The sequence below is a fragment of the Camelus dromedarius genome, chromosome 12 (assembly GCF_036321535.1).
Source record: "Camelus dromedarius isolate mCamDro1 chromosome 12, mCamDro1.pat, whole genome shotgun sequence".
Lineage (NCBI taxonomy): Eukaryota > Metazoa > Chordata > Mammalia > Artiodactyla > Camelidae > Camelus > Camelus dromedarius.
Window position 1 is genome coordinate 43,606,957 of NC_087447.1, and position 4,528 is coordinate 43,611,484.

General features: G+C 45.5%; 1 pseudogene; it reads right to left on the bottom strand.

The window, feature by feature from the left end:
• Positions 1 to 976: 976 nt before the first annotated feature.
• Positions 977 to 1,646, bottom strand: LOC105094000 (ER membrane protein complex subunit 3-like; annotated as a pseudogene).
• Between the last annotated feature and the right edge of the window lie 2,882 nt (positions 1,647 to 4,528).

A 4,528-nucleotide genomic window follows, 5' to 3' on the forward strand; every position in this document is an offset into this window, starting at 1 on the left:
AAAGAAAAGAAACCGAGGCTCATAGAGCTGAGGGACAGCCACCCCACTGCGGAGGTGGAGCCTGCACTGGGCTCAGTTTAAGCACAGTCATCTTTCACTGCCCCGACATGGCGGCTAATTCCACACCCCTCTGGTGCTCTGCCACCCTTCCTGTCCTACCACGAGCACACAAGACTGACCCCCTGTTTCATTCATTCTTTCCCATGCTCATGTGCAAGGCTTCACTGAGCACCATCTTCTTGCCAGACCCTCAGTTAGGTTCTGGGGATGTAAAAGCAAATAAAACCCAATCCATGGTTTCTAGCGTAGGATTTAAGAACTGTGTGTAACTGTCCCAAAGCACACAGTGATCAACACTGTAACAGATGGGAGCGCTGTGTTCAGAGATAACACAGAGAAGGGAGTGACTTCCTCGGACTATCAGAGAAGGCGTAACTAATGATGAGACACTTACCCTGGGTCTTAAAAGAATCAGAAGTTTTCCAGGTCAATAGAGAAGGGAAAGCATTTCATTCAGAGCAGCTGGCATGAACTAAGGATCAGAAAGACTAAGCAGAGGAACATTAAGGGCAAAGAGGGCAGTTCTGTGTGCCTGGTGCTTTGATGGGGGGAGTTGAGGGGAGGTTATTTAAAATTACAGCCTGAGTCCCAGTTGTGAAGGGTCTTATTTTGGTGCTAAGAAGGTCAGACTCTATCTCATAGTCAAGTGATAGGAACTACTGCCGTTCAAGTGCAGAAGAGGGGAAAAAAAAAAGACCTGTACTAAAGAGAAATTAATCCGCAGAAGTCAAGAGGTTAGAGGGAAAGAGCAGAGGCAGGAAACAGTTGAGGAAATGCATGGGAAATGCATTTGTTTTTGTTTTTGTGTTTTGGCTGGTGCATCCTCCATTTTATTCCGAGAGGCTCCAGCTGAAACAAAAATTACAAGGTTAAGCGCTACTCTGAGTTCCTGACACAGCTAATCCCTACTTGGTCTTCAAAAAATAGAGGTCTGTAATTCTTTTCTGAAAGTGCCTTCAAAGTGGAGGTCTTTGGCCATGAGCTCCTCTTCGACATTATCTAGTGCCCACTGGTGATCCAGCTCCCAAGCTTCCCACTCTGTCTTAAAAGCTTTGTTGGTGTCTGTAGGCACGGCCATGGCTGCTCCAGTTATCTGCTCCTGCATCATCCATAACTGGTCAGCATCTTGGCCCCAAATCAGAATAAATGCTCTGAAGCCCAAAGACACTGAGGAAGTACCAGGATGCAGAATTCACCTAGGATGCATTTAAGGTGAATGGTTCTATTCCTTGCTGTAGCATAGGCTTAAAACAGAGGGTCCGTGGAAATGAGATGTTGGTTGTGACAAAGCCTGAGAATGTGATGTTGATCCATCCACCAATAAGAATCATAGGGAGGACACTGTTGCATTGCCTCCCATCGTGTCTGTGAGCAAAGGGGCTCAGTCGTAGGAGAAGGTGGCACAACCTTCCTTTTAGTTTTTTGAAAAATCCATCCTCTGGGTTGTTGAAGTAATATTTTTGTGTCATGTATTTTCCATTTCCCCTGAGGACTCTGCTTCAGATTAGGATTTGACTGTCAGAGGCTTGTTCCTGGGTGAGTTTCTTGTCACTCTGAAGCCAGATGGACACGTAGTGGTGGATCATGTCCACGGAGGAGGTGATGGTAACATGTCCTAGCTGTATTATGACTCTGCAGTGAAAACATTTAGCCCAGGTAAAATACAGTGAGGACTACAAGAGTGACAAGGAGGAAAAAGCAGTTTCAAGAAACATTGTTTTCACAGAATCAACAAGACTTGATGACCAATTATGTTTAGAATGGAGGAAAGAAAGTACCTAACTCAAGTGATTGCGTAGATAAAAGCTAACCACAATAATAGCTGGCATTTATTATTTTTTGATGGTGTAATATTTATTTTAAATACAACCAATAGGAACTGGGAGGGGGGCATCCCCATTAAAGGGACAGCTCTGCAAAGAGAACCCATTAAAATGAATGTAAATCACAGTAGCTTCAGGAACAGTTTAAAGCCAATCTGACTTTTAAAAAAAATAATACTTTGCATTTATTATTTACTCTGGGCCAAACCCTTTATGTGCATTATCTGATACTGTCCTTTCAGAAAACCTGGGAAATTGGTCCTGTTATTAACCCTAGTTTTATAGATGAAGAAATTGAAGCTCAGTGATCAAGTTCTTTGCCCAAATAAAGTGGCCTAACAGGGATTCAGACCCAAGACTGTCTGACGTCAGAACTCGATGCCCTTAACCGCTATGCTATACTGCCTCTGCCTTTCCTCTTGACCAAAAAAAAAGGAGTATCTTAGCAGGTGTAGGGAGGGTGTGAGACAGTGAAGATGAATTCAGTCTGTATCTAGTAATTTTGCAGGTACCAGTGGGATATCTAGCTACATGTGTCCAGGGATTAAGAATGCAGGCGGGGATAATGGGATTTGAGAGGTAGCAGGTACGGTGAGGGTGGCAGCCTGGAGGAAGGCTATCTTCAGAGGGAAAGGAGCAAAGGGAGAGAGGAGGACCTGAGCAAAGAGGCTGAAAGGAGCAAGCACAAGAGGAGGAGGAGAAGCAGGACAGAGCATGGGAGCTGGAGAGAGAGTTTGAGTTTTAAGAAGAATGTGGTCAATAGTGCAAAATGCTGGACAGAATCTAATCATATAAGAATGGGAAGAGAGGCCTTTTGATTTGGCCATTGGCAGATTGTGGGTAATCTCAGTAAGCCAGGATTCCGTGGTCTGACTGCTCGAGTAGGAGAATAAACAGGAAGTGACAGAGCGGCAGCAATAGAGACGGATTTCACTTTCAGAGACACCCCCCCCCCCCCCCCCCGCCAAGTACAGTTCTAGTCTCCGGGCTCTGTTGCAGATGCTCCTGGGCTTCAGGAGTCCTGGATGCCGGCACTGACACACCAGGATGATCTCAGTGACAATTTATTTCTTAGCCTTAGACTTCCAAGGAACTTTATTTTCTCACAATATGTAGTAGGCTCCTCTTTCTTATTCCCACAGCTGTCACTTCGTATAAATGTTTGGGGTAATATAATTTCCTTTGACAGCTTGCAGAGAAATATCACCTACCTTTTAATCCATGTGATAGAATCCTTTTTCCTTTTGTCTTTATGGATAACATTCCCAAATATCCCCTGAAAATACATTCTGCTTTTTTTTCTAGACCTTAACTGACTTTAACAAAAGAGATTACTTGCCTTCAAGATGGGGAGAAGGCCACCAAGCTCCTGCAGCTTACCATTCCCATCCCTGCCTCTGAAACCTGCCGGGTGTGTTCTGTGCCCCTCTCTCCACTGATGCTCTGGAGAACACTGGGTGCTGGCTTCCCTTCTGAGTGGGAGAAGGATTCCTGCTGGGTAAGCTCTCCACCCACTCCCCTTCTCCTCTCACAGTGCCCGTGGAGGATGGGGAAACTGTCAGCCTGTGGGGAAGATTCTGTTCGTCAGCTGGTGGCTTGACAGGAGAGAGCCCCTGGTGGAGCCGCTGTGACAGTGGCAGAGATTAGAATCTTCAGGATCCTCTGGGACCCACTGTAGAGAATTTTAAGAACCTTCTTTTAAGATGTGAATAGTCCTTTCTAAAAAAGCTTCCTTTGGATTTCCCAAACTGTTCTACTCCAGTTAGGAAGTACAGAAAAGGATCCTCCTTCTATATTTTCAGAGTTTGGGTTTCCTTTCTCTTTGCTTCCAGAACTGAATCACTCCGGCTTGCAGCAGGGGCTGGGGCAGGCAACTCTGGCTTCTAAAGATCTATTTCATCCTGTTTGGGAATGTTGACAGTAGTTAATAAATCATACATTCTTTATTCTTCCTCAGTTCTCATCAGACTGATTATTAACATGTGTTAAAGAAATTAAATTAGCAGACAAAATATATCACAAGGTGAAATCTACAGTTTGCATATCAAGACTGATGGCCCACTAACCCCTAACTCTGATCAGGGGTTGTTATCAGTTTACAGGGAGTAGGCTCTGCCATAATCAGCTGTTCTAAGAGCCCAGCACCCCTGGATCCCAGCAGGAATATCCTCCTGTCCTTTCTTTTCTGGATCGTCACCATCCAGTCCTGTTTTTTCTCCCTTCACCCTCAGTGGACTAGCCCAAACATCTGAGGAAAGCTTGTACATTTTACTGTGGTAAGAACTGACCCAGGCCTTTCATAGTCTTCTAGGATGGCTCCAGGAGCCCCATGCTCTGCCCTCTGGAAGATCTGGGCACGACTCCATCACTGGGACAGACAGCTGGGGCCTGGGCTGTGGACTGACTCACCTGGAGTGTTCATGACCGTCAGTGCTTTCATGTGCTTGATTGGCCTGCACTTCCATGACTGGGACTTTATAAGAGTAAGTTTTCTAAGCTGATGAAACTCCTTCCCCATAGCGTTATCTGCAAAGGCAGCGCTGGCCCGTCTTCCCAGACAGGTCTCAGAGGAAGCCTCGAAGACATCCTCCTCAAAGGACGCTGCACAGACCTTCTCTTTCTTTATGTTAGTAAGAATGTGCAGT